The sequence below is a fragment of the Hyla sarda genome, chromosome 9, assembly GCF_029499605.1.
Source record: "Hyla sarda isolate aHylSar1 chromosome 9, aHylSar1.hap1, whole genome shotgun sequence".
Lineage (NCBI taxonomy): Eukaryota > Metazoa > Chordata > Amphibia > Anura > Hylidae > Hyla > Hyla sarda.
The window spans coordinates 156,644,692-156,671,492 of NC_079197.1; the positions used below are offsets into that span (position 1 = coordinate 156,644,692).

General features: G+C 47.3%; 2 protein-coding genes across 8 annotated transcripts in view; one reads left to right on the forward strand and one right to left on the reverse strand.

Moving 5' to 3' along the window:
• LOC130291454 (inositol-tetrakisphosphate 1-kinase-like) overlaps window positions 1-26,801 on the forward strand; it is a 236,600-nt gene that overhangs the window by 174,508 nt on the left and 35,291 nt on the right. The window lies entirely within an intron of this gene.
• Window positions 1-26,801, reverse strand: part of LOC130291456 (calpain-1 catalytic subunit-like) — a 127,053-nt gene that overhangs the window by 93,639 nt on the left and 6,613 nt on the right. The window contains exon 3 of the mRNA XM_056540195.1: window positions 17,849-17,950. The gene's annotated coding sequence lies outside the window, so the exon portion shown is untranslated. The remainder of the gene's footprint in view (window positions 1-17,848; window positions 17,951-26,801) is intronic.

The following is a 26,801-nucleotide window of genomic DNA, read 5'->3' on the forward strand; positions in this document are numbered from 1 at the left end:
GTTCAATGTGGATAAATGTAAAGTTATGCATCTGGGTACTAATAACCTGCATGCGTCGTATGTCTTAGGGGGGATTAAACTGTCAGAGTCACTGGTAGAGAAGGATCTGGGTGTACTTGTAGATCACAGACTACAAAATAGCATGCAATGTCAGGCTGCTGCTTCCAAAGCCGGCAGGATATTGTCATGTATAAAAAGAGGCATGGACTCGAGGGGCAGGGACATAATACTCCCCCTTTATAAAGCATTGGTACGGCCTCACCTGGAATATGCTGTTCAGTTTTGGTCGCCTGTTCATAAAAGGGACACTGCGGAGTTGGAAAGGGTGCAGAGACGCGCGACTAAACTAATATGGGGCATGGAACATCTTAGCTATGAGGAGCGATTAAAGGAGTTACAATTGTTTAGTCTTGAGAAGAGACGTTTAAGGGGGGATATGATAAACGTATATAAGTATATAAATGGCCCATACAAAAAATATGGAGAAAAACTGTTCCAGGTTAAACCCCCCCAAAGGACGAGGGGGCACTCCCTCCGTCTGGAGAAGAAAAGGTTTAGTCTAAAGGGGCGGCACGCCTTCTTTACCGTGAGGACTGTGAATTTATGGAACGGTCTACCTCAGGAACTGGTCACAGCAGGAACAATTAACAGCTTTAAAGCAGGGTTAGATACATTCCTGGAACAAAATAACATTAATGCTTATGCAGAATTATAAAACTACATCCCTTTCCCTTATCCCCTTACATCCTTCCCTTCAATCCCCTGGTTGGACTTGATGGACGTATGTCTTTTTTCAACCATACTAACTATGTAACTATGTAACTATGAAATTGGTTACCAAAAAAATTTCTTGACTAGTTCGACAAGCACTGTGCTTAAACGTTGCTTGGAAACCTGGAACAACAAAAGAGTGTGCTTGCACACAGAAGTCAGTTAGTCATACGACAATTTTGGTAAAGTTACTGTACACGAGTACACAAATAGAAAATTCCCCTTATGTATGTACTCTTCCATTCCAATCTTGTCGGTCAGACTGCTTTCTAGGCTGTGAGACTGGGCTATGAGACTGGGTCCTAGGACCACGAGACTGGGTCCCCTCCAGGGGGTTGACATGTGTGTTCCATGAGACATGGGACAAACGGGATTCAGTGATGGTTGGTTTAACAGTGACCCCCACTTGCACAGCAGCAGCTTGAGCCCCTGGTGGAATGACAGTTGGTGCCTGTTGGCCTGGCCAAACCTCCTGAACAACTGGAGTAGGCCGAGGCACTTTTGTTGGTGCCTGAGGGTCAGGCCAAACCTCTGGGGCAACCAGAGTAGGCCTTGGCACTTCCGTTGGTGCCTGATGGTCAGGCCAAACCTCCTCAACAACAGGAGTAGGCCTGGACATGTCTGTAGACGCCTGCAGACCCGGCCAAACCTCTGTGGCTGCAGGAGTGGGCCGGGTCATTTTTTTTTTAGACAAATTTAACTTAGAATTTTCCAGCATCTTGACTTGTCGGACATGGACATCATGGAAAGGATAGATAGACTGGCAGGCCTTTTCAATGTCTTGGCCTATGCTGTTTGGGATCAGTTTGTTAAGAACTTCCTTCAAGTTATTTGTTTGCACCTTTTGGGTCATGATTTCCATCATCTTGGTGCGAATCTGATGGACTTGTTGATGCTGGGCATAGGATGCTGTTACGCCGAGCGCTCCGGGTCCCCGCTCCTCCCCGGAGCGCTCGCTTCACTCTCCCCGCGGCAGCGCTCCGGTCACGTCCTCTGACCCGGGGCGCTGCGATTCCGCTGCCAGCCGGGATGCGATTCGCGATGCGGGTAGCGCCCGCTCGCGATGCGCACCCCGGCTCCCCTACCTGACTCGCTCTCCGTCTGTTCTGTCCCGGCGCGCGCGGCCCCGCTCCCTAGGGCGCGCGCGCGCCGGGTCTCTGCGATTTAAAGGGCCACTGCGCCGCTGATTGGCGCAGTGGTCCCAATTAGTGTGTTCACCTGTGCACTTCCCTATATCACCTCACTTCCCCTGCACTCCCTTGCCGGATCTTGTTGCCTTAGTGCCAGTGAAAGCGTTCCTTGTGTGTTCCTTGCCTGTGTTTCCAGACCTTCTGCCGTTGCCCCTGACTACGATCCTTGCTGCCTGCCCCGACCTTCTGCTACGTCCGACCTTGCTTTTGCCTACTCCCTTGTACCGCGCCTATCTTCAGCAGCCAGAGAGGTGAGCCGTTGCTAGTGGATACGACCTGGTCACTACCGCCGCAGCAAGACCATCCCGCTTTGCGGCGGGCTCTGGTGAAAACCAGTAGTGGCTTAGAACCGGTCCACTAGCACGGTCCACGCCAATCCCTCTCTGGCACAGAGGATTCACTACCTGCCAGCCGGCATCGTGACAGTAGATCCGGCCATGGATCCCGCTGAAGTTCCTCTGCCAGTTGTCGCTGACCTCACCACGGTGGTCGCCCAGCAGTCACAACAGATAGCGCAACAAGGCCAACAGCTGTCTCAACTGACCGTTATGCTACAAAAGTTACTACCACAGCTTCAGCAGTCATCTCCTCCGCCAGCTCCTGCACCTCCTCCGCAGCGAGTGGCCGCTCCTGGGATACGCTTATCCTTGCCGGATAAATTTGATGGGGACTCTAAGTTTTGCCGTGGCTTTCTTTCCCAATGTTCCCTGCATCTGGAGATGATGTCGGACCTGTTTCCCACTGAAAGGTCTAAGGTGGCTTTCGTAGTCAGCCTTCTGTCCGGAAAAGCCCTGTCATGGGCCACACCGCTCTGGGACCGCAATGACCCCGTCACTGCCTCTGTACACTCCTTCTTCTCGGAAATCCGAAGTGTCTTTGAGGAACCTGCCCGAGCCTCTTCTGCTGAGACTGCCCTGTTGAACCTGGTCCAGGGTAATTCTTCCGTTGGCGAGTATGCCGTACAATTCCGTACTCTTGCTTCAGAATTGTCCTGGAATAATGAGGCCCTCTGCGCGACCTTCAAAAAAGGCCTATCCAGCAACATTAAAGATGTTCTGGCCGCACGAGAAATTCCTGCTAATCTACATGAACTTATTCACCTAGCCACTCGCATTGACATGCGTTTTTCCGAAAGGCGTCAGGAACTCCGCCAAGATATGGACTCTGTTCGCACGAGGCGTTTCTTCTCCTCGGCTCCTCTCTCCTCTGGTCCCCTGCAATCTGTTCCTGTGCCTCCCGCCGTGGAGGCTATGCAGGTCGACCGGTCTCGCCTGACACCTCAAGAGAGGACACGACGCCGTATGGAGAACCTCTGCCTGTACTGTGCTAGTACCGAACACTTCCTGAGAGATTGTCCTATCCGTCCTCCTCGCCTGGAAAGACGTACGCTGACTCCGCACAATGGTGAGACAGTCCTTGATGTCAACTCTGCTACTCCACGTCTTACTGTGCCTGTGCGGATGTCTGCCTCTGCCTTCTCCTTCTCTACAGTGGCCTTCTTGGACTCAGGATCTGCAGGAAATTTTATTTTGGCCTCTCTCGTCAACAGGTTCAACATCCCGGTGACCAGTCTCGCCAGACCCCTCTACATCAATTGTGTAAATAATGAAAGATTGGACTGTACCATACGTTTCCGCACGGAGCCCCTTCTTATGAGCATCGGATCTCATCATGAGAGGATTGAACTTTTGGTCCTCCCCAATTGCACCTCGGAAATTCTCCTTGGACTTCCCTGGCTTCAACTTCATTCCCCTACCCTGGATTGGTCCACTGGGGAGATCAAGAGTTGGGGGTCCTCTTGTTCCAAGAACTGTCTAAAACCGGTTCCCAGTAACCCTTGCCGTAACTCTGTGGTTCCTCCAGTAACCGGTCTCCCTAAGGTCTATATGGACTTCGCGGATGTTTTCTGCAAAAAACAAGCTGAGACTCTACCTCCTCACAGGCCTTATGATTGCCCTATCGACCTCCTCCCGGGCACTACTCCACCCCGGGGCAGAATTTATCCTCTCTCTGCCCCAGAGACTCTTGCCATGTCCGAATACGTCCAGGAGAATCTAAAAAAGGGCTTTATCCGTAAATCCTCCTCTCCTGCCGGAGCCGGATTTTTCTTTGTGTCCAAAAAAGATGGCTCCCTACGTCCTTGCATTGACTACCGCGGTCTTAATAAAATCACGGTTAAGAACCGCTACCCCTTACCCCTCATCTCTGAACTCTTTGATCGCCTCCAAGGTGCCCACATCTTCACTAAATTGGACTTAAGAGGCGCCTATAACCTCATCCGCATCAGAGAGGGGGACGAGTGGAAAACGGCATTTAACACCAGAGATGGACACTTTGAGTATCTGGTCATGCCCTTTGGACTGTGCAACGCCCCTGCCGTCTTCCAAGACTTTGTCAATGAAATTTTTCGTGATTTGTTATACTCCTGTGTTGTTGTATATCTGGACGATATCCTAATTTTTTCTGCCAATCTAGAAGAACACCGCCAGCATGTCCGTATGGTTCTTCAGAGACTTCGTGACAACCAACTCTATGCCAAAATTGAGAAATGTCTGTTTGAATGCCAATCTCTTCCTTTTCTAGGATATTTGGTCTCTGGCCAGGGACTACAGATGGATCCAGACAAACTCTCTGCCGTCTTAGATTGGCCACGCCCCTCCGGACTCCGTGCTATCCAACGCTTTTTGGGGTTCGCCAATTATTACAGGCAATTTATTCCACATTTTTCTACCATTGTGGCTCCTATCGTGGCTTTAACCAAAAAAAATGCTGATCCCAAGTCCTGGCCTCCTCAAGCAGAAGACGCCTTTAAACGACTCAAGTCTGCCTTTTCTTCGGCTCCCGTCCTCTCCAGACCTGACCCTTCCAAACCCTTCCTATTGGAGGTTGATGCCTCCTCAGTGGGAGCTGGAGCTGTTCTTCTACAAAAAAATTCTTCCGGGCATGCTGTCACTTGTGGTTTTTTCTCTAGGACCTTCTCTCCAGCGGAGAGGAACTACTCCATCGGGGATCGAGAGCTTCTAGCCATCAAATTAGCACTTGAGGAATGGAGGCATCTGCTGGAGGGATCAAGTTCTCCTGTTATTATCTACACCGACCACAAGAACCTCTCCTACCTCCAGTCTGCCCAACGGCTGAATCCTCGCCAGGCCCGGTGGTCTCTGTTCTTTGCCCGATTTAATTTTGAGATTCACTTTCGTCCTGCCGATAAGAACATTAGGGCCGATGCTCTCTCTCGTTCCTCGGATGCCTCAGAAGTTGAACTCTCTCCGCAACACATCATTCCACCTGACTGCCTGATCTCCACTTCTCCTGCCTCCATCAGGCAGACTCCTCCAGGAAAGACCTTTGTTTCTCCTCGCCAACGCCTCGGAATCCTCAAATGGGGTCACTCCTCCCATCTCGCAGGTCATGCGGGTATCAAGAAATCTGTGCAACTCATCTCCCGCTTCTATTGGTGGCCGACTCTGGAGACGGATGTTGTGGACTTTGTGCGAGCCTGCACTATCTGTGCCCGGGATAAGACTCCTCGCCAGAAGCCCGCTGGTTTTCTTCATCCTCTGCCTGTCCCCGAACAGCCTTGGTCTCTGATTGGTATGGATTTTATTACTGATTTACCCCCTTCCCGTGGCAACACTGTTATTTGGGTGGTCGTTGATCGATTCTCCAAAATGGCACATTTCATCCCTCTTCCTGGTCTTCCTTCTGCGCCTCAGTTGGCTAAACAATTTTTTGTACACATTTTTCGTCTTCACGGGTTGCCTACGCAGATTGTCTCGGATAGAGGCGTCCAATTCGTGTCTAAATTCTGGAGGGCTCTCTGTAAACAACTCAAGATTAAATTAAATTTTTCTTCTGCATATCATCCCCAGTCCAATGGACAAGTAGAAAGGATTAACCAGATCTTGGGTGATTATTTGCGACATTTTGTTTCCTCCCGCCAGGATGACTGGGCAGATCTCCTCCCATGGGCCGAATTCTCGTATAACTTCAGGGTCTCTGAGTCTTCCTCCAAATCCCCATTTTTCGTGGTGTACGGCCGTCACCCTCTTCCCCCCCTCCCTACTCCCTTGCCCTCTGGTCTGCCCGCTGTGGATGAAATTTCTCGTGACCTTTCCATCATATGGAGAGAGACCCAAAATTCTCTCTTACAGGCTTCATCACGCATGAAGAAGTTCGCGGATAAGAAAAGAAGAGCTCCCCCCGTTTTTTCCCCTGGAGACAAGGTATGGCTCTCCGCTAAATATGTCCGCTTCCGTGTCCCTAGCTACAAGTTGGGACCACGCTATCTTGGTCCTTTCAAAATTTTGTGTCAAATTAATCCTGTCTCTTATAAACTTCTTCTTCCTCCCTCTCTTCGTATCCCTAATGCCTTTCACGTCTCTCTTCTCAAACCACTCATCCTCAACCGTTTTTCTCCCAAATCTGTTCCTCCCACTCCTGTTTCTGGCTCCTCGGACATCTTCTCGGTCAAAGAAATTTTAGCTGCCAAAAAGGTCAGAGGGAAAAATTTTTTTTTAGTGGACTGGGAGGGTTGTGGTCCTGAAGAGAGATCCTGGGAACCTGAGGACAACATCCTAGACAAAAGTCTGCTCCTCAGGTTCTCAGGCTCCAAGAAGAGGGGGAGACCCAAGGGGGGGGGTACTGTTACGCCGAGCGCTCCGGGTCCCCGCTCCTCCCCGGAGCGCTCGCTTCACTCTCCCCGCGGCAGCGCTCCGGTCACGTCCTCTGACCCGGGGCGCTGCGATTCCGCTGCCAGCCGGGATGCGATTCGCGATGCGGGTAGCGCCCGCTCGCGATGCGCACCCCGGCTCCCCTACCTGACTCGCTCTCCGTCTGTTCTGTCCCGGCGCGCGCGGCCCCGCTCCCTAGGGCGCGCGCGCGCCGGGTCTCTGCAATTTAAAGGGCCACTGCGCCGCTGATTGGCGCAGTGGTCCCAATTAGTGTGTTCACCTGTGCACTTCCCTATATCACCTCACTTCCCCTGCACTCCCTTGCCGGATCTTGTTGCCTTAGTGCCAGTGAAAGCGTTCCTTGTGTGTTCCTTGCCTGTGTTTCCAGACCTTCTGCCGTTGCCCCTGACTACGATCCTTGCTGCCTGCCCCGACCTTCTGCTACGTCCGACCTTGCTTTTGCCTACTCCCTTGTACCGCGCCTATCTTCAGCAGCCAGAGAGGTGAGCCGTTGCTAGTGGATACGACCTGGTCACTACCGCCGCAGCAAGACCATCCCGCTTTGCGGCGGGCTCTGGTGAAAACCAGTAGTGGCTTAGAACCGGTCCACTAGCACGGTCCACGCCAATCCCTCTCTGGCACAGAGGATTCACTACCTGCCAGCCGGCATCGTGACAGATGCCTTTCTGATCTGATTGTTGTGCGTCTTGATGGAGCCAACATAGAAGAGATGGAGAACGTAGCCATCTGTAGTCTTCCCATCCATCTGCGCTTTAATTCGGGTCCTCCGTTTTTTTACAACTGGACCCCCCTGCAACCTGGTCTCGTCACTGTCACCAACAGGAGAGGTTAGTAAACCTTTCTGATTCTGCTTCTGTCCTACCCAAATACACTCCAGTGGCTCAGTTGTACCTCCTAGAGCTGAAAAACTTTGTGACAGAACATCTGGTGGCCCGACAACGTGCAGCTCAAGTTTCTGATGGATTCAATGCTAACCCCCCAGAGCCCTGGTAGTCACAGCTCCAGGTTGGGGACGACACTACTCTGGGAGACCAGGTCGATGGAGTCAACAGTGTCGCTAAAAGATATCATGAAGCTTTCAGCAAGCACCCCACCGACTTTGGGAAAACGTCAATGATCCAACATCAGATTCTCACAGGTGACAGCCCTCCTATCAAGGAGAGACACCGCCTGGTCTTGCCAGGCATGTACTAGACTGTAAAGAAGATGCTGACCGACATGAAAGAGGCGGATGTAATACAAGAAAGTCAGAGTCCTTGGGAGGCACAAATTGTCCTGGTCAAAAAGAAAGACGGAACCATCCGCTTCTGTGTCGACTACAGTGCAAGTGCCCATTGCCGTGGAGGATCGGGAGAAGACCGCCTTTGTGACACCCATGGAGTTGTTCGAGTTTAAAAGTATGCCGTTCGGGCTATGTAATGCCCCTGCTACCATCCAGCGTCTGATGGAAATGGGCCTGGGTCATTTGAATTTCCAAAGTGTCTTATTGTACCTGGACGATATCATCGTGTATTCCAAGTCTTACCAGGAACACCTCAGTCATTTGGCAGATGTCTTTCAAGTCTTGATCAAGCATGGGTTGAAGATCAAACCATCCAAGTGTCACTTGCTCAAACCTCAAGTCCATTAATTGGGACATGTTGTCAGCACAGAGGGAGTCCAGCCAAATCCTGAAATGGTGGATGCTGTCAAGAACTGGCCTACCCCGCGCACGGTGAAAGATGTCAGGAGCTTCCTGGGATTCGCCGGCTGCTTCCGCCGCTTCATCCCACACTTCGCCCAAATTGCAGAACCCCTCACAGCTATCCTACAGGGTACGGCAAAGGAGAATTACAATTGAAGACTACCTATTGAATGGGCTGAAGAGCAAGAGACAGCGTTCTAAGCTCTTATATGTCTGCTGACAGAACCACCCATCTTGGCATATCCAGATTACAGTCAGATGTTCCGGCTATATACTGATGACAGTTTTGAAGGCCTGGGAGCTGTTCTGTCCTTAGTCCAGAAAGGACAATAGAGAGTGATTGCCTACACCAGCCGTAACCTGCGAGGAGCAGAGAAGAACGATGCCAATTACAGCTCTTTAAAATTTTAACTTCTTGCCCTGGTATGTGCAGCGACAGAAAAATTCAAGGATTATTTGGCTGCTACGCCATTTACTGTCTACACGGATAATAACCCGATGGCCCACCTGCCAAGTTGGGTGCCATTGAACAGCGATGGTCTTGAAGATTAGCTAATTAAAGCTTCACCATCAAGTACAGGAGCGGCAAGTCAAATGTCAATGCCGATGTACTGTCTTAGATGACCCCCCGTGACGAACCACTTGTTGAAGACGTGTAGGAAGATATGGAGATGCCCCATTTTATCAACGGTTTGTGAACCAGAATGTTGTGACCGCCCTTATAGACCCTGGTCCGAAAGGGTTAAAGAAGACCTGTATACCTGGAAGACTCTTCAAGATGAAAATCGAGTTATGGGGGATGGGTAAGAGCAATGCCACATGGACTCTTTCCCCAGTTGTTTATTCACCAGTCCTGAGAAGGACATTGTCTTAAAATGCCTGTTACGCTGAGTGCTCCGGGCACCCTGCTTACCTCGGTGCGCTCACAGCGTGTGTCCCCAGGCAGCGCTCCGGTCACCCGGTCTCGGCGTGCGCGTCCCCGCTCTATAGGGCGCGCGAGTGCCGGGACTCTTAAATTTAAAGGGCCAGTGCACCAGTGATTGGTGCCTGGTCCAAAGTGGTTAATCTAGGGTTAAAGGTTCTGCTTTGACTTAATTAGGCCTGCACCTGTGCACTGCCTATAAGTACCATCTTCTCCCACAGCTTCCTGACGGATCTTTGTTGCCTTAGTGCCCTAGAGAAAGCGTGTGTGTTTATTCCCTGCCTGTTGCTGAACCTGTTGCTATTGACTACCGCCTGAGAACCGTTGCCGCCTGCCCTGACCTTTTGCTACGTCTGACCTCGCCTCTGCCTGATCCTCTTGTACTTTGCCTCATCTCAGCAGCCAGAGAGGTTGAGTCGCTACTGGGTGGAACGACCTGGGGGTTACCTGCCACAGCAAGACCATCCCGCTTTGCGACGGGCTCTGGTGAAAACCAGTAACTCCTTAGACTCCGTTACCCTGGTACGGCCCACGTCATCTCCTCTCTGGCACAGCGGATCCACCTCCAGCTCCTGCTACCTCCTGCCAGTCTGGATCCTGACAATGCCCAAGGAACTGTTGTTCATATCAACAGGCCTCAGTGGCCACATCATGTCGTCCGCCCTCGGGGACTGGGCGCCGAGGACGGGTATTGTTAAGAGGGGGAGTTTGTGGTGGCCCAGTACAGGAGTTGCACCCCTGTACCATTACTGCCCTGTCAGGCAGACTCCATTCTATGACCCCAGAGCCTCCCCTTCCTCTGTGTGCCCTGAATAGTTAAATAATGTATGTGTTATGCAATATATATAATTGTTCTATGCCTTTAAGTACTGTTGTCATGTGATTATAACCAAAGAAGGTACCAGTGACCATATGACCTACAGGGTGACCTATGGGACCCCTCCAGAGTCTCCCCCATATAAACCCTTGATGGAGCTTCATCTTTCTCTTTTAGTCTTTGCTGAGCTACAGTGAGGTCAAGTCCGGAGAGAGTGTCTGGTGTCGTAAAGAGGCCTAACGTCTACCACTCGGCCACGGATCCACAAGTCCACTATCCCCCAGGTCCAAGTCAAAACCTGGTAAGCTACAAATGGGGTAAAGTCTGTCATAGTCAGTCTCAGTCAAGTCAGTCTAAGTCAAGTCTATCTCAAGTCAGCATTGCCCTGCATCAAATTGTCCAAGTCCACTATAAGTCCCAGCAAGCCCTGTAGACTGGTACATCTGTCTGACTCAGTAAAGCTGCCATTGTTCTGTAACTTGACATCAGAATCATTATTTGCCCCTGTGCCTAACCCAGGATCCAGCGGTATACCTTCGGGTGGTGTAGAGGCTAAACCAAGCCCTGGCGTCACGAATACAAGGGGTTAATGCCATCTGCCCCTAGGGTAATTCCATCTGCCCTCACCACACATTTTTTTGCTATCTCAGGGAAGCTGAACGGGACCACAACAGCGAAATCCGATCAGCTGAGCAGATGGGCAGAAGGTGCCTATCTATAGCACAGTATTGATCCGTATATGTAATTGAAAGATTCCATATAATGGACTCCTATGGGAACTAGTGACTAAAAAATTGTGAATAAAATGGAAAAAAAATGTAAATAAATGTGAATTAGTCCCTTTCTTAATAGTCTGAACCACCCTGCTTTTTCCATTTTTTTAAATAAAGAATGTAGACAAAAATAAAAATAAACATTTGTGGTTGTCATATGGGGAAATGTCCGAACTATTGAAATATAATGTAAATTAAACTGGACAGTCAATAGCATATACCGGATTTATCGGCGTATAACACGCACTTTTTAGGCTAAAATTTTTAGCCTAAAGTCTGTGTGCGTGTTATACGCCGATACCCCCCCAGGAAAGGCAGGGAGAGAGAGGCCGTCGCTGCCCGCTTCTCTCCCCCTGCCTTTCCTGGGGTCTAGAGCGCTGCTGTCGGCCCTTTTCACCCCCTGGTTATCGGCGCCGCTGCCCGTTCTGTCCCCCTGACTATCGGTGCCGGCGCCGATAGCCAGGGGGAGAGAAGCGGCGCCGACAGCCAGGGGGAGAGAAGGGGCAGCGGCACCCATTGCCGGCGCCGCTGCCCCGTTGCCTCCCCCCATCCTCGGTGGCATAATTACCTGAGTCGGGTCCGCGCTGCTCCGCTGCTCCAGGCCTCCGTCGTTGCTATGCGCTGAACGGCGCGGCGCATGACGTCAGAGCGCCGCGCCGTGCATAGCAACGACGCTGGTCCCCAGCGTCGTTGCTATGCACGGCGCGGCGCTCTGACGTCATGCGCCGCACCGTTCAGCGCATAGCAACGACGGAGGCCTGGAGCAGCGGAGCAGCGCGGACCCGAGCAGCGCGGACCCGACTCAGGCCTGGAGCAGCGCGGACCCGACTCAGGTAATTATGCCACCGGGGATGGGGGGAGGCAACGGGGCAGCAGCGCCGGCAATGGGTGCCGCTGCCCCTTCTCTCCCCCTGGCTGTTGGCGCCGCTTCTCTCCCCCTGGCTATATAACCAGGGGGTGAAAAGGGCCGACAGCAGCGCTCTAGACCCCAGGAAAGGCAGGGGGAGAGAAGCGGGCAGCGACGGCCTCTCTCCCCCTGCCTTTCCTGGGGGTATATCGGGGTATACACGCGCACACGCACCCTCATTTTATCATGGATTTTTGGGTAAAAAACTTTTTTTACCCAAATATCCTTGGTAAAATGAGGGTGCGTGTTATAGGCCGGTGCGTATATAAATACGGTATGTAAAAAATATCAAAGTTCAGAATTGCTGATTTTTGTTCATATCATATACCAGATAAAAATAAATAAAAAGTGATCAAAAAGTCCCATCAAAACAAAAATGGTACCAATAAAAAGTGCAAAAAAAAAAAAAAAAAAGCCCTCATACAGCCCTGTATATAGAAAAATAAAAATATTGGTCAGAAGAGAATGATTTTAACCTGTTGTGGATCAAGGGCATACCTGTACGCCCTGGATCCTTTAGCCGCTTTGAAGCAAGCGCAGGAGCTGCGCTCGCTTCAGACAGTTGAGTGTCGGCTGCTATCAGTAGCCTCACACTCATTGCTTATGCTAGGCCGCAGCAATCCTGCCGCTGTCTGGCATTTGACACTTTAGATGCCGTGATCAATACCGACTACGGTGTCTAAAGTCAAAGTAAAAGATGCCAGCAGCTCAATGTTGCTAACCGAACCCCCAACAACTTGATCACGGGGGTTCCGTGAGCTAAAATGGCGGAGGAGGGTCCCCTTACCCGTCTCCTGCCGCCCGATCGGCGATTCAATGATGTAGCCTGGCTTAGCCAAGTTACATTAGTGGATAGCCTATAACACTGTATAATGCTATGCCATAGGCATAGCATTATACAGTACATGCAATCTAATGATTGCATATAAAAGTCCCCTATGGTGACTTAAAAATTGTAAAATAAAAAATAAAAACACTTCCCTAATAAAAATAAAACCCCCTTCCCTAATAAAAAATCACATCCCCCTTATTTTCTCATTTTACAAAAAAAAATTACATATTTGGTATCACCGCGTGCGTAAATGTCCAAACTATTAAAATATAATGTTTATGATCTCACACAGTAAACGGCGTAAATGTAAAAAAAAACATACCAAACACCAAAAATACAAATTTTTAATCACATCATATATTGGAAAACAATTAATAAAAAGAGATCAAAATAAAAAATGGTACCGATAAAAACTAAAGATCACGGCGCAAAAAATGAGCCCTCATACATCCTCCTATATGGAAAAATAAAAACGTTATAGGGATCAGAAAATGACGATTTTATACATACCAATTTTGTTAAAAAAAAAAAAAAAGAAAAAATTTAGCATTTTTTTAAATAGTACAGTAATGAAAAAATCCCACACATATCCAATCAAGTGTGGGATAGATTTCGGGGAGTGTCTATACAGGAGGGGGGATATATGGGGATATATGGGAAATGCTTTTGATTTATATGACATCTCTACTCATGAGGTGGATACTTCGGTTGATTTGTATGATATTTCTGCTAATAGTGTGACAATAACATCTAAAAGTAATATACCGTATTTTTCACCCTATAGGACGCACCGGCGTATAAGACGCACCCAATTTATAGGTGCAAAATCTAAAAAAATAAAGATTTTGAACCCAATAGTGGTCTTCAACCTGCGGACCTCCAGATGTTGGAAAACTACAACTCCCAGCATGCCCGGACAGCCAACGGCTGTCCGGGCATGCTGGGAGTTGTAGTTTTGCAACATCTGGAGGTCCGCAGATTGAAGACCACTGCATAGGAGGTAATACTCACGTGTCCCCACCGCTCCCGACCCGTCACCGCTGCCCTGGATGTCGCTCCATCGCTGTCGCCGTGTCCCCGTCGCTCCGGAACGTCTCTGCTGCCAGCCGGGTATCCACGCACTCCGTCGCCGCCATCACGTCGTTACGCACGCCGACGCACGTACGCGACGACGTGATGACGAGGAAGGAGAGCGCCGGCCATACAGGAGATCCCTGAACGGAGAAGACACCGAGGAGGCAGGTAAGGTCCCTCCCGGTGTCCTGTAAGCACTAACCCGGCTATTCAGTCGGGCTGTTCGGGACCGCCGCGGTGAAATCGTGGCGGTCCCGAACAGCCCGACTGAACAGCCAGGTTAGTGTCACTTTCCCTTCAGACGCGGCGGTCAGCTTTGATCGCCGCTTTTGAAGAGTTAATACAGGGCATCACCGCGATCGGTGATGGCCTGTATTAGCTGCGGGTCTCGGCCGTTGATGGCCGCAGGGACTGCCGCGATAGGGGTGTATTCGCCGTATAAGACGCACCGACTTTTTCGGCGTCTTATACGGCGAAAAATACGGTAAATAATTTTCATTCTGAAGAGCAGACTACTTTTATTGAAGGGATACATTTATCATATAGTCCACCGCATAGGGACATCCACACTCATGCTGGGGGTAACCTCACATTTCAGGATATGGTATTGGTGTCTGAGTTACATGAACTACAATATCATTCCCAGAATTTGGGGATCCCTATTTTCCCAACCCCTAATCCTGATTTCTAGCCAGTGAGCTCCTGTACACCCTCCTTGGAATATTTCCAGGATGTGGTGGAACGCGAGCTCACAGATATGGCTAGGAGATTGCCCAGTATGAAACACAATCTAACCATCCATGAGAGAAAAGCATTACAAGAATTTTCCGCCATGGAGGATGTTATTGTCCGCCAGGCGGACAAAGGAGGGGCTGTTGTTGTCCTGGACAAGGGCCTGTATGCTAAATTGAACTTATTAATGTTTCAAGATACGGATACATACAGGCCCTTGCCAGGAGATCCCACAGTTCTTGTGGATCAGGGGGTTTATTTAAACATTCTTTCTGTTAAACAAGCTGAGTACATTATTACCGATGATCCTGTTATTCCTATATTTCATTCTTTACCCAAAATCCACAAGGAAGCTTTCCCTCCTCCCCTTAGACCTATTGTAGTAGGTATATCATCTCCCAATGAGAGATTGTGCTCTTGGGTCAATGCAACCCTACAACCTCTCATTGTACAGATGCCGGGCTATATTAAAGACACGGGTCTTGTGTTGTATATGATGGACCATATGAAATGGGATAGTAATTTTACTTGGATTACAGCAGGCGTTGTCTCCCTTTACTCTGTTATCCCCCACTCGCAAGCCCTAAAAGCACTTAACTGGTTTCTTAACACATACTCAAATTATACTATTGTTTTACAAGATTTCATTATTCAGGTTGTGTATTTTCTGTTACATCACAACTTTTTTATGTGTAATTTTCAATTCTATCTCCAAATCACGGGTGCCTCGATGGGGGCGAAGTTCTCCCCCTCTCTCGCTAACATTTTTATGTGTTGGTGGGAAAGGGGGACTATCTTTTCCCCCTCGAAACCCTTTTTGTCGTCTGTTGTCTGGTATGGTCGCTACATAGATGACCTCCTACTTATTTGGAGGTCGGGGGTGGCGACCATACCAGACTTCAGCAGATATCTTAATGACAATACCCAAAACCTGAAGTTCACAGTTTCCCACTACACGTCATCTGTTAATTTTCTAGATCTGTGTCTTGTGGGAGATGAGAGGAGTCACAGTGTCTCTACATCTACATTCCGAAAGAGCAAAGCTGGTAATTCTATATTACATGCATCCCCTTGTCACCCCAATCATGTGATCAGAAACTTACCTGCAGGCAAGATGACCAGGGCCCGCAGAAACTGCTCTGCGGACATTGAAGTTGAAAAGGAGGCTGCAGATATTGAACTGCGGCACTTGTCCCGAGGTTACTCAAAACGGGACATTTTGAGGGGTAAAACTATAGACTCTAAAAAGGTGAGAGAAAATCTTATCTCACTCAGGAATAAGCCCATGGTGAACAAAAATTCCCAGAGAGCCAACTCGCCTATCATTTTTACTACGAGATATAGTAATGAGTTCCAATAAATTTGTGGAATTATACACAAATATATGCCCATAATAATTAATGATCCTGCATTTTGGGAAGTATTTACAGCGGGCTATAAGTGTATTCCTAAACGAGCATCCACAATTTGACAGCTTATCTCACCCAGTCTGTTTTCGGAGCGAATTGATGAACACCAACCTACCTGGCTGCGCCACAGTGGATCTTTTAAGTGTGGGCACACACAGTGCATATGTTGTACATTTCTGACCAACTCTAATAGTGTGACCTCCTCTTCCACTGGTGACAGTCAAGATAGGGCAATATATCAACTGCAATATTACTTATGTAGTATATGTAATTACATATCGTGAGTATTACCTACAGTATGTGGGTTGTACCACCACCCAGCTCAAAGTACGTTTCCGCAAACATAGTTCAGATATACAGGACAGACCAAAAGTTTGGACACACCTTCTCAATCAGAGTTTTCTTTTTTTTCATGACTATGAAAATTGTAGATTCACATTGAAGGCATCAAAACTATGAATTAACACATGTGGAATTATAGACATAACAAAAAAGTGTGAAACAACTGAAAATATGTCATATTCTAGGTTCTTCCTTTTGCTTTGATTACGGCTTTGCACACTCTTGACATTCTCTTGTTGAGCTTCAAGAGGTAGTCACCTGAAATGGTTTTCACTTCACAGGTGTGCTGGTGTGGAGGAGGAGGTGTGATGGTGTGGAGGAGGAGGTGTGATGGTGTGGGGGGCTTTGCTGGTGACACTGTTGGGGATTTATTCAAAATTTAAGGCATACTGAACCAGCATGGCTACTACAGCATCTGGCAGCGGCTGCTATTCCATCCGGTTTGCATTTAGTTGGACCATCATTTATTTTTCAACAGGACAATGACCCCAAACACCTCCAGGCTGTGTAAGGGCTATTTGACCAAGAAGGAGAGTGATGGGGTGCTGCGCCAGATGACCTGGCCTCCACAGTCACCGGACCTGAACCCAATCCAGATGGTGGATTTTAAGTTGTATCACACTTTTTTGTTATGTATATAATTCCACATGTGTTAATTCACAGTTTTGATGCCTTCAGTGTGAATCTACAATTTTCATAGTCATGAAAATAAAGAAAACTCTGAATGAGAAGGTGTGTCCAAACTTTTGGTCTGCACTGTACTTCCTTTCAACTCCCGTAATGTATCTATGGCATCGAAGCATTGTGCTGAGATACATTCGGGTAATGCGACATTACTTATCTTGCAAGGTCTAGAAAAAGTAACACCCCCCATTCGGGGAGGGAATATTAGATCCAAACTATTAGACCGAGAGGTATATTGGATCTTGAGGTTGGACAGTCGAACTCCCAATGGACTTAATAAAAGAATGGATATCATTCTACATTATTCATTCATGGAATTAAACATTGTCCCCCCGTACCACTCTTTTTTCTCCATCCACAGTAGCGGGTCTTTGGAGTATAGGTTCATATTTCTTGCTCCATGCATATGCATATGTTGAGTTTTATGTATTTATTCATTTTTTTATTCTTTTTCTTTAATTCTCCTCACTCATAATAGTTATCTCATATGGTTTTCAAGCTGGGGCAGGCAGCTCAGCACATGTGAATTATCATTATTATTTTGTTACAATTATTATCATTATTACCATGGGGTATAGTTAAGTTTGCCCGGCTTTGTCTAGTTACCATGGTTTTATTAATATATGTTTTTCTCTGCTCTTAGTTTCTTTCTTTTTTGGGGGAAGAAAAATTGTTTTATTTCATTATTTTTTTCTTGTATATTATCGTGTCCTCAGTGGAGATGTATGGAATTGTTTAATTACATATCTCCATTGGGGATTTGAGCTGTATATTCTATATCCATGTTTTCTATGTTCCCCCGCCATGCACAGAGACATCGGGTTGGAATTCGAGACCTTATGCACCTGCGCACAGTGGGAGGGTGAAATCTATCCCACACTTGATTGGATATGTGTGGGATATTTTCCCTATTTGTATGACTAAGGCCCGTTTGCAGGGCCGAAACGCGTCACGTTTGTCCATGTATGTCATGTAGCTACTTTGATTCTGCAATAAAGTATTCCGTTCCTGACCTACCTGCGCTGGACCATCTCTACTTGTCTACACAGTATCCAGGCGCAGCCCACGCCAGTCCGAGTGCTGCAGGCTAGGGGAGTGAGCTGGACTTTCTCTCGAATACTAGCACAGTAATGAAAAAACAACTATATAAATTGAGTATCATTTTAATCACATTAATCTACAGAATAAAGATAATGCATAATTTTTAGCATAAAAAGCATTGTCTAAAAACCCAAAAATATGGACTTTGAGAAGTTATATATATATATATATATATATATATATATATATATATATATATATATATAATACAACTTACTATGAAGATGTGATGTTCTGTGCTAGTGTTCAGAGTTTCAAGGGGTTATCCAAGAAAAAAACTTTTTTTTATATATATATATCAACTGGCTCCAGAAAGTTAAACAGATTTGTAAATTACTTCTATTAAAAAATCTTAATCCTTAACAGAAAAGAACAACTCAGCTTCAGCAGCTGATAATTATTGGAAGGATTAAGATTTTTTAATAGAAGTAACCCCTTTCAGTCTTGAGAATACCGATGTACTCCTTTTCATACTGTCCTCCAGATGATGTGGATATAGCGCTGTTCTTGCAGGTAATGTTTGATAGTCCAAGTTTGGGGAGGTTTGGGAGACAGCCCCAGCCAGCGGCATCTCGACCTATACCTTTCCTGATGAAGTCCGAGTGTTTGTTTCGAGTGACGTCACTAATGTGAACCTGAAGGGTCAGAAAGGCTTCCAATGCATTTCAAAGGCAAATACGGTCTCCTTCAACAGGGAGATCACTTTCTGTTCTCTGGGACCTCCTAGTCTCCCCCATATAAGCCCTGGGTGGAGCTAGATCTCTCTCTTATGATCTTGATTTCCAGTTAAGTCTTTTCTGAGGTCCAGTGCAGTCCAGTCCTAGAGTGTGTCTGGAGTCCATAGGAGGCCTCAAGTCCGTCCTGCAGCCACAAGCCGGCAAGTCTACAATTAAGCTACAGTCACAGCTTTGTCCGTCTCAAGTCAAGTCAGTCACAGTTATCTATTGTCAAGTCAGAGTGGCCTACACTAAAATTATACAAAACTACTGCAAGTCCCAGCAAACCCTTAAGGTCTCTGAAGTCACTGGTCCCCTCCTTGGGCCTGGCTAAGCTGAACAGAATGTTCCATCTGTCACTCAATAAAGCTACAGTTGTCCATTATTTCCCTTGTGCCTAGCCCAGGATCCAGCGGTTTACCTTTGGGTGGTATTGAGGATGAACCATGCCCTGGCATCATGAATACAAGGGGTTAATGCCCCTAGGGTAATTCCATCTGCCCTGCATCACACCCTCTACCACACAGGGATAAAGACACGTGCTTGCGTGGCACCTGTATACACAGCCTCTGCCCAGCACACTGTATAGCAACGTGAGTCACGTCACGCTGCTGGGGCTGTGACAGGTATTAAAACGGTACCACCGGCCACCACTCTCAAAGCGGCGGCCACGGCGGTACCATACAGAATCTTTACTGCTGGCGTATGGCCCGGCCTGTGCAGCACGCCAGCACACAAAGAGTCCCCCCTGTATTACCAGAATGTTAGTTCCTCCGGCCACCACTCTCAAAGCGGCGGGCCACCTATCTCTGCTGCAGACTCTCACACAGTTTGTCACATTAGGCAGTCGGACGGCCCGGCCCACCGGTGCCCTGGAGTGCCCGATGGTCAGTCCTCCGGCCCTGATTAGATAGGTAGATAGGCTGTTTTCCCCCATATTAGATAGGTATATAGGCTGTCATTCCCCCCCCCCCCCCATATTAGATAGGTAGATGGGCTGTCAATCATCCCACCTCATTTTAGATAGGTAGATAGGCGGTCTACCTCCCCCATATTAAAAAGGTAGATAGGCTGTTCCCCAACCCCCCCCCCCCCACCCCAATATTAGATAGGTAGATAGGCTGTCATCGCCGTATTAGATAGGTATGTGGTGTCCCAGCACCAAAGGCTGTCCTGTGGCTTCGGACTGCTTTGGGCAGACCGGCAGCCCTGGTGTTGGGCCCACTGAAGGACTTATTACCACATTAATTATGTTTTGCAGTTTAGAAAGAATTAATATATTTTTTTAGAATTATTTTTGTTGTTGTTATCCTCATGTATGTTATTTATGTGTTACTGTGCCTTTAAGCAGAGGAGACGTGTACCCCATATGACCATGCCTGCCAATGGGAACCCCTAAATTCTTCCCCATATAGTCTAGTGGGGGGAGGAGTTGCCCTAGTTCACAGTTGAGTTCGCAGTTGAGTCTGAGTAAGTTTGGTAAAGGTGTAAGGTGTGATGTGTGTGGAAAAGCTCTAAGGCAAGGCGCAGATCAAATCTACTTTACACAGTCATTCTGCAAGTATCACCCGCACGGTGGAAGTTCATGCTCTAGCAGAGAAAGCTACAAGACCTTGACAGAAGCCTAGCTACCAGGATCAATCTTCAAGTCTCTCAAGTCAGTATCAATTTATCTGGTGAAAGCACCACAAGTCCCAGCAAGGCAATAGGGCTCCCAAGGGGTTACGCTGCATCCTCTCACTCTGTACCATACTGTCCTTGTAATACCATCTGCACCCTTCTTAGAAACAACATTTATCCGCAACTGGACATTAGTGTGTCCCTTTACTCCCCGGTCTGGCCAAGAGGAAGCTGTCTCCAACCTCAGACCATGTATAGGCTAACGGTGCACTGGCGTCGCAAAGTGATAAGGTATTTCCCTACACCACCCGTGGCTACCACAGGTAAATAGGCTGTTTCTGCATGTTAGATAGGTAAATATGCTGTTTCTCCATATTAAATAGATAGGTAGGCTGTTTTATCCCGTATTAGATAGGTAGATACGCTGATTTCTCCTCCTCTGCTCCCCCTCCCCTATATTAGGTAGATAGGCTAATTTATCCCCCCTCCCCTAAATTAGGTAGGTAGGCTGATTATCCCCCCTCTCCTCCCTCCTTCCCTTCATTAGGTAAATATCCTGATTTCCCCCCACCCACCACCTTCCTCTTCTCCATATTACAATTGGACCCATATTTTCCAGTAACTGGCCTATGGGGTGGACAGCCTACTAGGAAAATTCCTGGTATCCCGGTAGGCCCTGCGGTGCCAGCACTCTCCGGAATGTCTACACGGAGAATCTCTGTGCGGAAATTCCAATTTGTGAACATAGCCTTAAAAAGCAAGGTGATGCTAACATTTAGTGTAAAATAGTTTGTGAATTTGAAGCCATGGGATTCTGGTGCCTCCTAATGTCCGTGACCCAGACGGTGTCTTCAAATTGCGATAAAGTGCGCTCCTCTCTGGGTCTACCACCTGCAGCCAACTTATTCCTCTGTCTGTCTTCATCCACCTGAAGGACCGAACTGAAATTGCCTCCAATCAATATATTGGGGTACTCATCCTGAAGAATGTCAGCTAGAAAAAAATCTACAATTATGATCATTACGATCATACAATATTGTAAAGCGACAGACTACCACAAGGAGTATCCAACTTCCTACCTTCATCTTCAGCTTGAATGTCTTTAACAGTACAGTGGGGCAAAAAAGTATTTAGTCAGCCACCAATTGTGCAAGTTCTCCCACTTAAAAAGATGAGAGGCTGTAATTTTCATCATAGGTTATAACCTCAATTATGAGAGACAGAATGAGAACAGAATCCATAAAATCATATTGTCTGATTTTTGAAGAATTTATTTGCAAATTATGGTGGAAAATTTGTATTTGGTCAATAACAAAAGTTCATCTCAATACTTTGTTATATACCCTTTGTTGGCAATGACAGAGGTCAAACGTTTTCTGTAAGTCTTCACAAGGTTTTCACACACTGTTGCTGGTATTCTGGCCCATTCCTCCATGCAGATCTCCTCTAGAGCAGTGATGTTTTGGGGCAACACGGACTTTCCTCTCCCTCCAAAGGTTTTCTATGGGGTTGAGATCTGGAGACTGGCTAGGCCACTCCAGGACCTTGAAATGCTTCTTACGAAGCCACTCCTTCATTGCCCAGGCAGTTTGTTTGGGATCCTTGTCATGCTGAAAGACCAAGCCACATTTCATCTCCAATGCCCTCACTGATGAAGGAGGTTTTCACTCAATCTCACTATACATGGCCCCATTCATGCTTTCCATTACACGGATCAGTCGTCCTGGTCCCTTAGCAGAAAAACAGCCCCAAAGCATGATGTTTCCACTCCCACAGTAGGTATGGTGTTCTTTGGATGCAATGCAGCATTTTTTCTCCAAACACGATGAGTTGAGTTTCTACCAAAAAGTTCTACTTTAGTTTTATCTGACCATATGACATTCTCCCACTCCTCTTCTGCATCATCCAAATGCTCTCTAGCAAACTTCAAAGGAGCCTCTGACATATACTAGCTTAAGCAGGGGGACAAGTCTGGCACTGCATGATTTGAGTCCCTGGCGGCGTAGTGTGTTACTGATGGTAGCCGTTGTTACTTTGGTCTCAGCTCTCTGCAGGTCATTCACTAGGTCCCCTGTGTGGTTCTGGGATTTTTGATCACCGTTCTTGTGATAATTTTTACACCACCAGGTGAGATCTTGTGTGGAGCCCCAGATCGAGGGAGATTATCAGCGGTCTTTTTGGAACACAGAGCTCTCTGCTGACATCATGACCACAGTGCTCTCTGCTAACATCTCTGTCCATTTTAGGAACTGTCCAGAGCAGCATATGTTTTCTATGGGGATTTTCTCCTACTCTGGACAGTTCTTAAAACGGACAGAGGTGTCAGCAGAGAGCACTGTGGTCATGATGTCAGCAGAGAGCTCTGTGTTCCGAAAAGAAAATAATTTCCCCTGTAGTTTTCAGCAGCTAATAAGTACTGGAAGGATTAAGATTTTTTAATAGAAGTAATTTACAAATCTGTTTAACTTTCTGGCACCAGTTGATAAAAAAAAAAAAAAAAAAAAAGTTTTCCACTGGAGTACCCCTTTAAGTAAAATAAGGACACCTGCCTTTCTTTCATTGCCTGGAGAACCTATAACCTCAGCAACCCAGTATTGTTTCATTCTAAAGAAGTCATCTGAAGGTAAATGCATCTCTTGAAAAAAAAGCTATGTCCACCCCTAATTTTTTTAATTTTTTTATGGCGGAGTACCATTCTGCGCTTGGAAGAGGAAAGAAGCCAACTTTCATGTGGCAAACTTATACAAAATGTGATAACAGAATACAGTTCTCTAGGGAAGCAAAAAGGGCATGCAATATGATCATCTCATCCAGAAAAAATAAGGCTATGTTTAGACGGTAGAAATTCTACATAGATGCAGAAATCTGCGGATGCATTAGTTTGCCCGGAATTCCACATCTTTCAAATCATAAGCAGTATTTCTGCATAATTCATGTGGAATTTCCGCATGAATACACAGAGCACAAAGTCAGTGCAACTTCCACCTGAATTAGCGCGATAACCACACGAAACCTTTAGCGGAGAAAAAAAAAAACATTCACTTTAATGGGCTTCCGCAGCTAAATTCCGCAAAAGTATAAGACATGATTTAAATTTTCGCAGAATAAGGAATTTTAGCTGCAGAACATCTGCAGCGAAAATTCTGCAATGGAATTGAGGCATCCCATTGAAGTTAATAGGCTATTAACCCATGCAGAATTTCAATGCAGAAATCCATGCGGAAATTCTGCCCTGTGAACATAGCCTAAGGCACATATGTGAGGCATAACCCCCCCCCCCCCCCCCGAACTAACTCCCCCCTCTCTCCCCCAATAAGGTGTAAAAGCAGTAAAAGAAAATGCATAAGAGAAAAACAACTCGAAGTGCTTGTAAGCTAATGGACTTCTCTTTTTTCCCAGTATAAGTGATTTGCACCAACCTTGATGACAGTGTAACACAATCCCCTACAATAGAAACCCCCAGGCCCTTCTACCTGAAGACTAAAAAAACTATCTAGTGCAAACTTACTCCCCACCAGCCCCCCCCCCTCCCCCCCCCCAATAATTTTAAGGAGCTCTAGAGCTAGGACGTTCCTATCTGCCTTGGAGGAGCACAACATCATAAAGGCAAAAATAAACAATGGTGTGATGTCATGCATAAGATCCCGCAGTTACAACCATACTCATCCCATCTGTAACACTAACGTTTCAGTAGACAGGAACTCCGGTGGTAGTGGATCCGCTGGACCTGTGTGGCTGATGACAAGGACCGTACCAGGGAGCGGAGTCTAAGATGCCGCTGGTTTTCACCAGAGCCCGCCGCAAAGCGGGATGAACTTGCTGCGGCAGGCGGCACCCAGGTCGCTACCCCTGGCATGGCTCGGCCACACAGCTAGCTGAGGAAATTCAAGGAACAGGTGGGATAAGGCAACTTGTAGTCAGGATAGAAAAAGGTCAGGGCAGGCAGCACAGTAGCATAGTCAGGAACGTAGCAAGTGGTCAGTAGACAGGCAGCAAAGGAGCAAGGTCAGGTCACAAAACAAAGGGTACGATAAACTAAACAGCAAGGCAATACTCAGGAACGCCCTTTAAATCTCAGAGCTCCAGCGCACGCGCACCCTAGGGGATGGGGACACGCGCGCCGGAGCATAGAGACCGAGGAGGAGGCAGGAGGAACAGTAGGTGAGTGACGGTCTGGGATTTGCATGCGGGCGCTTCCTGCGATGCGAATCCCAGCCCCGCTGGCAGCAGAGGAAAACGGAGCCATGCGCTCATGGCCGGCATGTACGGCCGGAGCGCATATCATAACACTATCAAAGAAGGGACATAGAGAAAAAATAGGAAATGTCCTCCCTTGTAGGAACCAGGTTGGTGGACAAGCAGAGGAGGCATGTTTATCCACACTGCTCCTTTTCCTTGCAGTTGGGAACAGTCACCAACTACCTGGAGATGAAAGCTATTCAAAAATGCTGCGGCCTAAGGAATCTTGAGCAACTCTGAAGCACCATTAGCAAGGAAAATCTTCAGTTTCGTCGGGCATTGGAGAATGAAGCACACTTCTGTTTATCGAAGCCGAGCAGACCATGGAGGAGGCCTTTCACTGCTTGGCCACTTAGATGAAGTAAACGAAGCAGTGTATGACCTCGGATATGTAGTGGTGCTTGTGATTTCTTGAATGCACAGAGGATCAAGTGTTTGTCAGCAAAGTTAAATGGGTACCCTGCTGCCCCATCGTTCGAAATTTAGTTCCGAACGCTTGGAGAGGGAGCCGGTGGTCATGATGTCATGACCACGCCTCCTCGTGACATCACACCATGCCCCCTCAATGCAAGTCTATGGGTATGTAGTGGGTACGCCAGAATGTACGTGTCCTAAAATTAACAAGGTGTGCAGTGTGTATTTTCAACATTAAAATGAATAGAATTAGTAGTTATATAACAATTTTTTTCTATAATTAACATTGATATTAATGTAGTAGCTTTGTTTCACGATACAGAACAAGAACAGTTGTTAAAGTGGGTGTTCATGTCCTTTTCTAGAAACATATGCACTTTCTGTAAGCCAGGTTGGACCTGGAATACAAATGTGACTTTTAAATGGAGATGCAACTTTTTTTCCTTCATAAATAGCGATTATCGCATTTGATAAATACATGACCACTGCAAAGTAAAAAGACAAAAAAATTACTACGTGAGCAGATTTCCGAAATGTGCTTTGGAATAAGCAAAAATCAAAAAGTCAAATCAGCATGTATAGAAAAGACGCACGTGCGCAAGTACGTATGACTTTTTTTACGCAAAAAAATCGACTACGGAGCTTGATAAATCTCCTTCTTAGTGTCTAAGGTGTTCCCAAAAACCCTACATGGCCTTAGGAGGACTGAGACCTAGTCTAGCATGTAACCTCTACTTGTAGGGATGAAAAAGGTTTAGACACATTATAATCTATACATATAACACTCAATAGGAGAGATTTATCAAAACCTGTCCTGAGGAAAGTTGCTGAGTTGCCCATAGCAACCAATCAGATCGCTTCTTTCATTTTTCACAGGCCTTTTCAAAAATGAAAGAAGCGATCTGATTGGTTGCTATGGACAACTCAGCAACTTATGAAGACGGGATATGAGGACAGGACATGAGGTCGGGATATGAGGTTGGGATATGAGGATGGGATATGAGGTTGGGATATGAGGTTGGGATATGAGGATGGGATATGAGGTTGGGATATGAGGTTGGGATATAAAGACTGGATATGAGGACAAAAGCTACCTTCTTTGTTTCTTCCCCCCCCCCCCCAAGGATTAGGTAGGAAAAAACGGGCAGCACCGGGTACTCAGCTTGTTATCTATGCAATCTCTGTTTAATGTGAAAACAAGGGGAAACTACTCAGACTGCAGGCAGCGTAATAGTCATTCTGCCCCGGAACTATGAAATTATCCACTACTGAAAAAAAGACTCTTGTGGCACTCATAGACTATACACCAGTCATGGTTATATTTACAGCTCGTGCTACCCTTGGTCTGAATAAACCACATCAGGGTATTTATTTCATGCAGATCTGTCACAAATATGCAGAATCACCATTTCACTCAAATCGTTCGTCAAATTTCCGATTTTAATGGTCACTGTCAAAATCAAAAACTTCTTATGTGTTGTACATCTTGGCAAATGTTAAGCCGAGCGCTCCGGGTCCCTGCTCCTCCCCGGAGCGCTCGCGGCGTTCCTCTCTCTGCAGCGCCCCGGTTAGACCCGCTGACCGGGAGCGCTGCACTGACATTGCCGGCGGGGATGCGATTCGCATAGCAGGACGCGCCCGCTCGCGAATCACATCCCAAGTCACTCACCTGTCCCGGTCCACGGCTGTCACGTCCTGGCGCGCGCGGCTCCGCTCCTTAGGGCGCGCGCGCGCCAGCTCTCTAAGTTTTAAAGGGCCAGTGCACCAATGATTGGTGCCTGGTCCAATCAGCCTAATTAGCTTCCACCTGCTCCCTGTCCATATTACCTCACTTCCCCTGCACTCCCTTGCCGGATCTTGTTGCCTTGTGCCAGTGAAAG